The sequence below is a fragment of the Ceratotherium simum genome, chromosome 8 (assembly GCF_057802395.1).
Source record: "Ceratotherium simum simum isolate JZ-2026a chromosome 8, ASM5780239v1, whole genome shotgun sequence".
NCBI classification, from domain to species: Eukaryota; Metazoa; Chordata; class Mammalia; order Perissodactyla; family Rhinocerotidae; genus Ceratotherium; species Ceratotherium simum.
Genome location: NC_141907.1, coordinates 22,412,249 through 22,425,897, shown reverse-complemented (window position 1 = coordinate 22,425,897; position 13,649 = coordinate 22,412,249). Strand labels below are relative to the sequence as shown.

General features: G+C 34.9%; 1 long non-coding RNA gene across 4 annotated transcripts in view; it reads left to right on the top strand.

Moving 5' to 3' along the window:
- The window catches only part of LOC147916411 (uncharacterized), a 94,379-nt gene that overhangs the window by 53,302 nt on the left and 27,428 nt on the right, over positions 1-13,649 (top strand). For 2 of the 4 annotated variants that reach the window (XR_015552894.1, XR_015552895.1), the window contains exon 3: positions 9,461-9,524. The exons of the other annotated variants lie outside the window; for them this stretch is intronic. This is a non-coding gene — a long non-coding RNA (uncharacterized LOC147916411). The remainder of the gene's footprint in view (positions 1-9,460; positions 9,525-13,649) is intronic. 4 annotated transcript variants of the gene reach the window in all.

The following is a 13,649-nucleotide window of genomic DNA, read 5'->3' as shown; positions in this document are numbered from 1 at the left end:
GCCGTAAGCAAAAAAATTTTAAAAGGCAATCAGAGAACTTTGTGAAGTATGTAATGTTAATTCACTCTTGAACTACTTAAATGGAACAAGGGATCAACTAGCAAGGAAGAAAGCGATTTGCCTAGAAAATAACACAGTGTCCACGTCATTATTATCAATCATTGATAGTTTTAGAGATTTTTTAGATTCCATAGGCCTACTTTGCCAAGGAAAAAAAGGGGGAGATGAACAGATATTCATGGAAGATATTTAAGAATATGAGCTATTATGAAAATTCTATTAAATTCTGCACCTCTGCTATTTTTTTCTCAAGGAAAATTGTAAAACTGTTTCAATTAAAAAGAATCCAAAAACTTAGTGATAATGATAATCAGTTTTCAATATTACCTTTCATTTTTATCAGCATAGATTTAAAACATTGAAGAGCTACTGATGGGGAAAGGCCATATGTCATAAGTCAAAGTGGTTATTTTCAGTATGTTCAACATCACTGCATTATTTTCTTTCACTACTTTTGTGTTTATATAGTACTGAATTTATTTTTACATAATATTGCTATTTCTCAAGCAAATAAGACTTTTTAAAGGAGTGGATATTTGAGTAAAACCTATGGCTATTTAATACATCTTTTTGTGCAAATAGACTTATAAAGTTATTTATAAGTAAACCAACATTAAAAAGAAAAGAATGTATCTACTCTTGATCTCACATTATTCACATTTCAAGATCAACCATTTCCAATAACCTCCGCGTGTTTTACTTTATTCTCACTCAAAAATAAAAATAAAAAACACTTACTTAGCTTTACATTTTGCATTAAACTTGGAAGCCTAGCTCATAGTTCCCAAGAAGTATTGGAAAAAAATTGCCTTCCTACCAAAGAAAACATATGTGCTTGAAAGCTTCTAATCCAATTGCCTTTAAGCATTCTAAGTGCCTTCCGGGCATGGAACCCTGGCTCTGTAATAGGATGCATAGTTGCCCTCAAGATCACGGCTAATAAAGGATAAGCATGCAATACTATGTTCTCCTTTGAAAATAATGACATTTTCAGCTGAAAGCTGGGTGAATAGGAGTTCGCTAATATAAGAATTTCTCTGGAAGTCAGACTCGACATAACTACACTTTAGAGTCTTGCTACTTTTTACCCTGTAGAGGAGCCAGAAAATCCAACTAGTTTTATACAGACTTGCTGATTTCCACCTTTTCTCTCACTTGGGTAATTCTTATGACCAAATTGCTCCAGGATTTGTCACTGAGGAAAGAGAATGGTCTGAGTTACTGAGCAAGAAAGGTAATTTCATTCTGTTCAAACTTCCTTAAGCTATCAGGCTTTAAACGAAACCATCACTACTTGCAATCATTGGGTTTCTCTAATTGACCAACCGCCTGCGAGTTATCTTGGGTAGGCCAGCAATGCTTAGCTTCCAGAAAACCAGGGCAAGTACAATATGTAATTCAGCAACCAAAACATTATGGAAGTTTAATATTAAAATCACGTACTTGGCATTTAAATGTCCTGTTATATTTCAATTGACATTAGTTTTTACCGTGATAGCAATATCAGAAGAAAGACTAAGAATAAAATGTTCATGAGATGTGACTAAAATTCTATTTTTTAAAAAACAGGTTCCACCAACGTCAAGTTCAATGCACTTTGTCACCAAACTGTGGAAAAATCTTGATTCTATGAATGATTTTTAAGTAGACAGGCTAGCGGTAAAAGCATCATTTACTTTAGAACGGCCAATGGTCTCTCTTTGAACCCTGCTGTCTTGGCTCCTCGTAATAGAACCTGAGACTTGAAAATTGGTTCCCCATTCACCTCCACTCTGCAATGATTAGACCAAAGTAGCAATGCATCATTGTAATTGCTTCACAGGAACCCAGGCTGAGAGATTCTTCTATACCCTTGGCTAAAATTGTCAGGGTAGACTCAAGGCTCTCATAAACCAGGAGAGCCTCAATGAGACATTATTGACATGAAATAGTGATTACTAATGTTTTCATTTATAAAAAACTTTCTGAGCCTATGATGGTTTGTGATGTGTCGACTTGGCTAGGCTAGCTAAACTACAAAGATGGAAGGGAAGGCCAGCAGGCATTTTGCAGCATATGCACACCCTCCTCCGGTTATTCAATCAAGCATTAATCTAGTATTGCTGTAGGAGGATTTTGCAGATGTGGCTAACGTCTCTAATCAGTTGACCTTAAGCTAAAATGATCATGTTCTGTAGGCCTAACCTAATCAGGCAAGTCCTTAAAGGGGGCTGAGTTTTTCCTGGTGAATGAGACTTCAGATAGCAACTGAGTCTACAATTGCTCCCTGCTCTCTGCATCTTCCTTTCCTGTGGACAAACTACAGCTTCAGCACATGCCTGTGGGTTCCAGCCCAGCCGTGATATTTCCTTCTGTTTGCGCTACAAATTTTGGACTTGCTTAGCCATCCCCTATTATCACACAAGCCAATTCCTTGTAGTAAATCTGTCTATATATCTCTCTTCCTCTCTCTCCATTTATCTATCGATCTCTATCTACCTACCTACCTACCTATCTAATCTAATCTATCCATGTAATCTCCTGGCTCTGCTTCTTTGGTTGAGCCCTACTTAATAAAGACTCCCACACTGAAAATTGTAACATTAAATAAAAGCTACTGTGATGCATCTGTATTATTTTAATTCCCAAAAAAATAGCCTACATTTGAAAAATAATAACATACATTTATTGATTTAATCCACAAATAAAATAATCGAGTGCCTGCCTAATTCTATTCTCTGTATTGGGGGTACGGTGATGACTAAAACAGTAAGGTGTGGCTGTCATGGAGTTCTCAGTAAGAGTTGAGGAAAGAGACTGACAATTAGCAAATAAAATGCAGAAGTCAGGGCCGGCCCCGTGGCGTAGCGGTTACGTGCGCACGCTCCGCTACTGGCGGCCCGGGTTCGGATGCCGGGCACGCACCGACGCACCAATTCTCCGGCCATGCTGAGGCCACGTCCCACATGCAGCAACTAGAAGGATGTGCAACTATGACATACAACTATCTACTGGGGCTTTGGGGGAAAAAAAAGGAGGAGGATTGGCAATAGATGTTAGCTCAGAGCCGGTCTTCCTCAGGCAAAAACCTCACCAAAAAAATGAAAAAAAAATGCAGAAGTCTGATGGTAATAAGGGTTACATGAAAATAAATTTGCTGCAGTGGTGACATATGCTTTGATTTTAATTATTGATTATAGCATACATTATATCTTACCCATGATTCACAGTGTGTTATATTTCATAATTTAAAGAAAGATAAAGGGGTCCACCCAGTGGCTTAGTGGTTAAGTTCACGTGCTCTGCTTCGGCCGCCGGAGGTTCACAGGTTTGGATCCCAGGTGCGGATCCCAGGTGCAGACGTTTGCACCACATATCAAGCCAGCTGTGGCAGGTGTCCCACATATAAAGTAGAGGAAGATGGGCACAGATGTTAGCCCAGGGCCAATCTTCCTCAGCAAAAAGAGGAGGATTGGCATGGATGTTAGCTCAGGGCTAATCATCCTCACTTAAAAAAAAAAGATAACAAGTACTAAAGGAGGTTTAGGGAAATAAGGAGTGTCAGTGGGTCAAGGTTAGAGAGAATGTGGTTTTATGGAGGCTGGTCAGGGAAATGAGTTGTGATCAGGGTCATAAACACAGTGTTTTGCAGGTCAGGGTCATAGGTTTGAAGTCATCGGTTTCTAAGAAGGATAAAGGTGCTCCAGGCCCCGTGACAGAACTAAGGGAAGAAGAAGGGCAGGATTCACTGCTAGTGCAGCGTGGCGGAGGGGCTTGGTAGTGACGTTTAAGCATATCTAATGTGACAGGCTTTCTTGTTTTTGATGGTAAATTTTACATTCTATATCACAACCTAATACAAACATAGTTTTCTATGTAATGATTTTTCATTACTTTCTGTGGTGTACTGGAATATTTTCTTGCCCTTTTTGCTTTTCCTTTTAATAATTTGTTGTGGGGTATTTTTGTTTGTTTATGTTTTGCTTCTTTTCTATTTTATTTTTGAGAACGCTGGTCAGACCCACTAAACTGGTTTCTAAACCCGTTAATGGATTGTAGCCTCAGTTGGAAAGAAACACTGCTTAAAATTTCTTTTGAAGTTTATTACAGAGATACTGATTAAAGATTGATTTAAATGGCATGAAATGGAAAGAATTTTGCTAAGCTAAATGTCCATAATTGGAATGATATTTTAATAATTTCTTTTGCCATTGCTAGATCTAGTAGCCAAATAATATTCTGTCATTTTAATTATTATTTTTAAATCTTTTATTTTAAAATTTTCCAAATCTTCACAAAGTAGAGAGTATAAAACAAGTTACATGAACCTGTCACTTAGCATCACAACCGCTGACATTTTGCCATATTGTTTTATTCATTATATCCAGGTCAAATTTTTGGGGGGAGGAGGAAATTTTTTTTTTTTTTTTGCTGATATATTTTAAAACATTTTTCAGACACAAAAATAGCTAAATTCACACAAATATTTCATTATGTGCCTTAACACAAAAGAAATTTTCTTTCGTAACTTCAAAGCCATTGTCAATACCTGAAATAATTAAAAATAATTTCCTAATATCATTTAATGCACAGTTTATATTCAAATTTCCCCACTTGTCTAAAAATTCTTTTTCACAGTTAATTTCTTTAAATAAGGAACTAAACAAGGAATAGTCATTGTAATGTGTTGTTTTGTCTTTTTAATTTCTTTTAAATACTTAGTCTAGAACAGCCCTACCTTTTCCATACTATTGGCCTGTTAAAGGAACTAAGTCAATATTCTGTAAATTGTGTTGTGTTCTAGATTTGACTGATTGCTTTCTCATGGTGGCATTTACTTTTTTCTTCTATCTCCTCTGTTTCCTGCAGACTGAGAGATATATCTAAAGGTTTGATAAATTAAGGTTCCAATTTATTTGTGCAAGAATAATTCATAGGTGCTGCTATACACATATTTCACCACATTGTGTGGCAAATTATGTCGGTTGTTCAGCTTGCAATAATTCGAAAACTGGATAACAGAGTTCAAGTGGTGACAGCTTGATCCCTTTACTGTGAGGTTCCCTTGAAATTTTCACCTAATTTTCTTTACCATCTGCTAAGAGTCATTGCTTAAATCAGATATTTCATTTGGGGCTGCAAAACAGTGGTTTTGCTAATTCTGTCATTCCCTGTACATCTCTTAGATGAAATTTCTTCTGTATCAAAGATTATATCTCTTTCTATCTCTCCCTCTCTCTCTATCCCCTTACTATGGGTATGTGTATTACCCTAAAAGGCAGAAAAATGCTTAAGTTTTCCCCTTTAACGATCAGATTTCAGATTGGGAGTTGGTGCCTTATCAACATCCGATAGTGACCAGTAAGTTTAATTGTAATTTTTTCTCCTTCCTTCCTAAATTTCATAATGAGCTCATGGATTTTATGTATTTAATGATATGTTTTAATCAATTGCAGTCATAATTTTATTTTGATGCTCTAACTGTACCATTTTTGGCCGGTTGGGAGCCCTTTCAAGCTAATCCCTGCATCCTTTAGACATGATACCATTAGTCTTTTGAAAAAAAGATATTTCAGTCTCATCTTTACCATTCTATTTCCCAGACTGTAATGAGTCATTTCTCTAAAGATCCATGGATTCTTTTGTTGGAGAATTCTGTTTAGATAGCAACATATGGGTGCTGGATGTGGTCATTGCCTCTGGATTGTCGTCACTTCTAGAAGTTTTAAGTGGACAAACTAAGAAATATCTATTTTTTTAAAAAGGAAATAATTACAAATTAACACTATTATTTACTTTTTATATTTACCACTGCAAGGTTTTCATTAACTTCTTTATTTTTGTTTTATTCTCTTATGATGAAATTTTGGTTTCTAACAACATTAACACCATTATTTGCTTTATCTTATAATAATAGTCAGTTCTGCTATAACACTTATTTTGAAATGTGAATTTATTCTAATGTGATTTATACGTTAGGGAACAATTTGACTTTAAATGTGAATTTCTCATTTGCTTATGCATGATTTCACCTGCAAGAAACATTAGGTGAACAAAGACAACTGACCCCAGCCGAACTGAGCCACGTAGAAACGTAAACCCTCCACACACCTCAAACATTTATCAGATACTTCAGGCCAATGCCTATGTTTTGAGCCACACCCATCTAGTGTTTCCCTCCAATTTCAGATAACTATTCTTCTACTACCTCACAATAACTCACAGCCTGCAACCTTTTCAACGTCCACTTCCACAAGCAAATTTCAGGTCTTATTCAAAGCAATGTGCCATATGTATTGCAGTATTTATCTCCTAACCATTTAACTCCTGTAAAATTGCACTACCCTTTTTAGTAGGTCTCTATACTTTTTAAAAAACACATTACTTGTAAACTTTTTTAGTGTTGTGTTCCTAACTCCACTTTTCCCATAGTTTTGTAGTTTTCCTTGAAGGATTTTGCATAGTGTGGTAAATTTAATGTATGTCATGTTATGGCAGAACTGACTGTGAATATCACAGTTTCAAAACAATAATATCAATATTACTACTAACATTACAACTGCTGAATGAAGTGTAAGATTTCTTTGCAGGTTTTTATCCCTAAAGTGTATCACAAAATACTGTGTTACAGGGTTGGTTGAAGTATTTTAATTCCCTAGATGGTTATCTTACCAACCTAATATATAGTAAAATTGTTTCCATGCATTTTGAACTTTTAGGTTCAATCTTGAACTTTTTAGAGCTTTTTCTTTAAATTTAATTTTTGTCTTTTTATTTTATAAAAGTTTACAGGTTCCAGAGTAAAAAGTATATAGAATTCTCACTTCTATCTCAGTCTTCTCCACAGTACTGCCGTTAGGCCTGGGCAAGCATCCTGGCCCCTATCCTGGGTCCCACATCTCAGGAGGCACTGCGCTTTGGAAAGCCTTCCCTGAAATTTTTTAATTCCCCTTCTGGTGGCTGGGACTGGGACTCTGACATATCATGGTCCCCATTACTTCCTTTCAGGGAGCTCTCTGAGTCTCTACTCTCCTGTGGAGTTGACCATATGCCCCAAAGAACTCCTAGACTCATCTTTATAGGGTTGGTCTGGGTTGCCATAACTGGATCTAGATTCCAAGAGGACAAACTGATAAGGAGATCAATCCTTCTGACTAATGGAGTGTTTTGTTTTTGGGTGGGATTGCATAATATTGGTCTTCCAGAATGGTATTGACAGCTAAATTTCGGTAACTCAAATTATTTCCTTCTGCAAACATAAGCATACCCTCATCTGCCTTCACAAAAGGAAGCACACTATTTGTGCTTTGTGCAGTTTCTATTTTGTATACTAGAGATTGTGCCGTATCAAAGTGTAAAATTCTAACTCAACCCATATCAACGAATAGAGTTCTAACTCTTTCCTTTTGCAACTGCATAATACTTCGTTGGGGGGTGAGACAATGATTCTCTTTTAATGTATATTTGGATTGCTTCTAGTCTTTTCGTTATTAAGGTGCCATAATGTATAACTTTGTGCAAGTCATTTAATATTTTTTCAAGTGTGTCTTTGAGGTAGCTTCCTTGAAGTAGGATTCCTGAGCCAAATGAGATGTAATTTAACCAGATATTGCCTAATTCATCTCCATAGGAGTTGAATCATTTCTGCGTTCCCACTTAGAATGCATGACTTCTTGTTTTCCCACAGCCTTGCCAATGAAGTATTTTGTCAACTTTCGTATTTTGACAATAGAATAAGTGGGAAATGTTATCTCAATAGAGATTAATTTCCATTTTTCTTTTTAAGAGTCAGGATGAGTACTTTATATATAGTTAAGGGTCATTTATATTTTTTTATTTGTTAAATCTCTGATCGCTTTTACCCACATGTTCAACTCACTTTGTTGGAGTTTTTATTTTCCATATTTAGGAACTCTTTCATGCTATTTGGAATATTAGCCCTTTGCTTATAATACAAATTGCGACATTATTATTCCTTTTCATGTTGTCTTTGGACTTTGCTCCTGTTCTTTTTCTTAATCCATGGAAAAGTATTTTATTTTTTTTGAATGAATTCATCATTATTTTTATTGTTTCAAAATTTGAAAGATACGAAGGTTTTTTCAATCTCAACTTATAAGGTAACTCACCAATAATATTTTCTAAAACTTAAATGGTTTCCTGTTTTGATATTTAGATATTTGATCCATTTGGTATTTGTCCTAGCATACATCATATGAGGCATAAATCTAGTTTTAATTTTTGCAAATAATGATCCAGTTGTTCCAACATCATTTGTTTTAAAAACAAATCTACCTTTCTCTATATTAAGTATTAATTTCCAAATATGCCTGAATCTCTTTCTAAATATTCTAATGCATTCCATTGGCCTTTCTGTCCAGTCATACCACAATACCAAATGATTCTAGTTACGTAGCCTTAGTAGTATATTTTAGTATTTGGTAGGGCTAATCTTCCACTCCAATGCCCTTCTATTTTGGATCCCCACCTACAGCCAATTCCTTGCATATTTTTTATATGGACTTCATAACCAACTTGTATAGCTTAAGGAATAAAATATCTTGCTAGAAAGATTATTGAAATCATGTTAAATTTACCTCTTCATAATGCCATGTAGTTTTCCAAAAACATGTCACATCTTTCCATTTCGTTTAAAACTCTTTTATGTTTATCAGGGAAAAAAATAAAACTACTGATCTTAATAAAACTAACAAAAGACCAGTTAACAAATAGGTAGTTTACTTAAGTATCTAGAAACAGAAGTTTAATTCAGAATAAAATCAAATAATATAATCTATGCATTCACTGTCAATAACTCTACTCCAGATACCAAGAATATAACAACATATACTAGGTTTCAAAAAGAACTATAATGTCAAGATGGAAAGCTTGGAGGAAAGCTTGTTTTAGAAGACTACTGTCTTGAGAGATTTGAATTCTGAGACAATAGGGATTCTTTTGTCAAAAAGATACATTGAGCAAAGCTGAAATTGCTCTTACGAGTTCTATTAGTGAACACTATGATCTGGCAAAATTGAATTTTAAGATGGCTACTAATTGCAGCTTAGTATTTCCCATGGCTTCCCAAAACACCTGGCAGCGAGCAGATTTGGAAAAATATGAAATAAAACTTTTGGAGAAATGACAATTATGTCATTAATCTCAGACACTGCAAAGCCCTGCTAGAAACAAAGCAGGTGTAGTTAAGAAGTAACAACTAAAATCGGTTAACAGCTTTTATTTTTTCCATCCTGGTACTCGTAAAGGGAGTCAAAATTTCAGTGATGACTCCCGCAACTATTTCCCACACATGGGAAATCACCAGCACCTTTACACGTCAGCTTCTTTTTTCTGTTATTGACCTGTTGCCCTCTCTTTTTTTGCTACTACAATATTCAACTCGGTTTATTAACTCTCTTAGGAAGGCTTCAACGCAAGCACATCTTACAAGAGCATCTGCCTCATTGATGAGTGGAAGCAACAAGGTATAGTAAAAACAAAACTAAACTAAACAAACATCAGAAATGGTGACACAGATGTTCTGCCACTTACTAGATGATTTGAACTTGGTTTACTCCATTTTTCTGAGCTACATTTACAAAATTTCTCATTTGTAAAATGGGAGTAGCTACACTTATCCTACCTACAACAAACAGTTGTGAAAAGTAAGTAAGTTCACGCATACAAAGAAGCTTTGAAATTGAGCAGGCTATAAAATTTGAAAAATAGTTCAATACTGTATATCTGTCTTGTAATAAAAATAATATATGCTTTTCATGAAATATTAGGAAAATACCAAAAAGTATGGAAAATTAAATTCATCTATAATCTCATCTATTAAAAGTAATGATATAATAATATATTTTCCCCATTTTTTTCTGACTGTACTCACACCCATTCACACACACACACACAGACATAAATTACACATTCAAACATTCAAACTGCTGGTATCATACTATAAATACAGATTTCTGTATTTTTAGTTTTTCACTCAATTTTGTATTACAACTTGGCAAAATTATCTGTGTATATATTTTCATGCCATGATTTACTCAGATATGTTTCTAATATTGGCTTCCTAGGATATATCTCATAGATTGTTATTTTTAAAATGTCACAGTGGTCATAAAATATATTATTGTTAAACTAAATTTGACTGGATTAGAGGAGTCCCATTCATCATGTGACGTTAATGATAGAGATGAAATTAGATACTCTCCCAATTCTCTCTGTTATGATTCTCTATAGTGTAGATAGCTTTTCATTTAAATAAAATATAAAAAAAAAAAATCAAGTTTTCGCTGGATGCCATATGCTACTTTCTCTCTTGAGAGAGAGACAGAGAGAGAGATTTATAATAAAGAATTGGTTCATGTAATTATGGAGGTTTGCAAGTCCAAAATCTGCAGTGTACCAGCAGACTAGAGACCCAGGTGAGCCAATGGTACAGATGAGAAGTCCAAAGGCTATCTGCTGGAGAAGTCCCTCTTGCTCTGGGAAGCCAATCTTTTGCTTCTATTCAGGCCTTCAACTGATTGGATGAGGCCCACCCACATTATGGAGAAGAATTTGCTTCACCCAAAGTTCAGTGATTTAAATGCTTTTTTGTTTGTTTTTAATTGATAAATAAAAATTGAATATATTTAAGGTGTATAACATAATGATTTGATATATGTATACACTGTGAACTGAACACCACAGTCAAGCTAATTAACATATCCATTGCCTCACATAGTTACCTTTTGTGTGTGTGTGATGAGAACACTTAAGATCTACCCTCCTAGCAAATTTCAAGTATACAATATTGTAATATTAACTATAATCACCATGCTGTACATGAGATCCCCAGAACTTATTCATTTTATAACTGAAAATTTGACCTTTTGACCACTATCTCCTCATTTCCGCCATCTTCCAGTCCCTGGCAACCACCATTCTATTCTCTGATTCTATACGTTTGACTTTTTTTAGATTCCACATGTAAGTGAGTTCATACAGTATTTGTCTTTCTCTGTCAGGCTTATTTCACTTAGCATAAGGTCCTCTAGGTTCATCTGTGTTGTTGCAAATGGCAGAAATTCTTTCTTTTTCATGGCTAAATAATATTCCATTGTATATATACCATATTTTTTTAATCTGTTCATCTGTCAATAGACACTTGGGTTGTTTCCAGACAATTTAAATGTTAATCTCATCCAAAGATATCCTACAAGTTGATACATGAATTTAACCACCACAGGACTATAGGTTCATTTTTCTCAGAAGATATGTATATGTATATGTATATACAATTGATCAGGAATATTTGTTGGGAAAAAAATTTTTTCAGTATCCTCTTGGCTCAATTTAGCACTGTGGTCAAAAGTCAACTGGTGATATATGTGTAGTTACACTTCTGATTCTTTATTCTCTTCAATTGATCTCTTTGTCTAGCTTTGTTTGCCAATGTTATATTGTCTTGATTATTATATCTGTAGAGTTAGTATTGAAATCAAGTAATATGAGTCCTATATTTTTTGCTCTCCCTTAGTTTTGGTTTTTCTTTTCAACATTTGTTTTAGAAATATTATCTTTTGCATTTCCACATAAATTTTAGAATCAACACATCAATTTCTACAGTATAGCCTGTCAGCATTTTGTTTGGAATGGCATTGGATCTATTTGCTCAAATTGGGGGAAAAGTTTACATCTTAACAGTATTGAACTTTTCAATCCATAAATATGGTGTATCTCTCCATTTATTTAGATATTCTTTAAATTCTTTCAGCAATATTTTGTACTTTTCGATGTAAGGTCATGCATATCTTGTGTTAACTTTATTCTGAAGTACCGTATGTTTTCATGATATTATAAATTGTATTTTTAATTTCATTTTTCAAATTTTGCTGCTAGAAACACATTTATTTTTGTATATTGACCTTCTACTTTTCCCTTGATAAATTTGCTTAGTAGTTCTTTTAGTATCTCTTCTGGTATATTCTTGAGATTTTCTACACGAGCAATCATTCATCTGCAAATAGAGACAGTTTTACTTCCTCCACTAAAGTCCAAAGTTGCTCCGGTTTTTCCTTTCCTTAATTTGGTATTCTTTTTTATTTCATCTATTATTGTTTAGCTATTACTCTTTTTAAAATTATAATGGTTGCCTTTGCTATTGTATGATACATCCTTAACTATGACAGTCTACTTAGAATTGGTGTTGTACTATTTCACTAAAAAGGTACTAATCCTGTAATAGTTTAATTTTTTAACTTCTTCCCCCTAGCTTTTTTGCTATTATTTACTATATTTTACTTCTCTTCATGTTATAAAGCCCTCACCACAGTTTATTATCTTTCGATTAAATAATTATTTGTCTTTTAGAGAAATTAAGAGGAAAATAATTGTGTTTTTACTTACACACATATTTACTATTTCTACTTTTATTTCTTTCTTCCTATTAAATCAAGTTTCCCTCTGGTATCATTTTTCTTTCATGTGAAAAACTTTCTCAGCTTTTGTTTATGTGAAAATGAATTTATTTAACTTTCAATTTGAAACATTTTTTTCTCTCAGCACTTTAAATATGTAATTCTATCGACTTCTGACCTCCACTGCTTCTGATGAGACACAGTTTGCAATTCTTTCATTCTTCCTTTTGCTAAGGCTATCTTCAAGACAGTCTCTTTATCACTGGTTTTCAGCAGTTTTGCAATAATTTGGCTTTCCTTGTATCCATCCCACGTAGGCATCCCTGATCTTCTTGAAAATATAATTTGATAGTTTTCACCAAATTTAGGAAATTTTTGACCATTATTTCTTTGGGTATATTTTATCATGCTCTCTCTCTCTCCTTCTGGGCCTCTATCTAAAGTGTGTGTGTGTGTATGTGTGTGTGTACGATATCACTCTACAGAACACTGAGGCCCAGCATATTTTTTCAATATTGCTCCCATTTTCATCAACTGGATAATTGTAAGTGGGTTCATTTTTACTGCTGAGTAGTATTTCGCTGTACGGATATATCACAGTTTATCCATTTGTGGACAATTATGAACACAACTGCTATAAATATTTTTGTGTATATGTGAGGAAGATCAGCACTGAGCTAACATCTGATGCCAATCCTCCTCTTTTTGCTAAGGAAGATTGGCCCTAAGCTAACATACGCGCCCATCTTCCTCTACTTTATATGGGACGCCACCACAGCATGGCTCTTCAAGCAGTGTATTGGTGCTTGCCCGGGATCCGAACTGGAGAACCCCGGCCACCGCAGCAGAGCACCCGCACTTAACAGCTTGCGCCACCGGGCCAGCCCCCGTATAAATATTTTTGTACAGATTTTGTCCTTAGTCCATCTGGGGACTTTACTCTAGAACGTCAACCTTATTTCTAAAGTATGGGCATTTGGGATCTCAAGAAATGCTTGAAGGCTTCAGTGATTCTTACACTTTTGCTGAGCCAGAACTCCATCATCCCCTCGCACTCCATAACCTCTGACATTTCCATTCAGCTCTCAGTCCTACAGCAGCATCTCTCCCCTGGCCCTAGTAAAGTCTTGCCCTATGCACATACAGTCCAACTATCAGCCAAGGGTCATGTGAGGAATCCCCACTCAGACCTCTCAG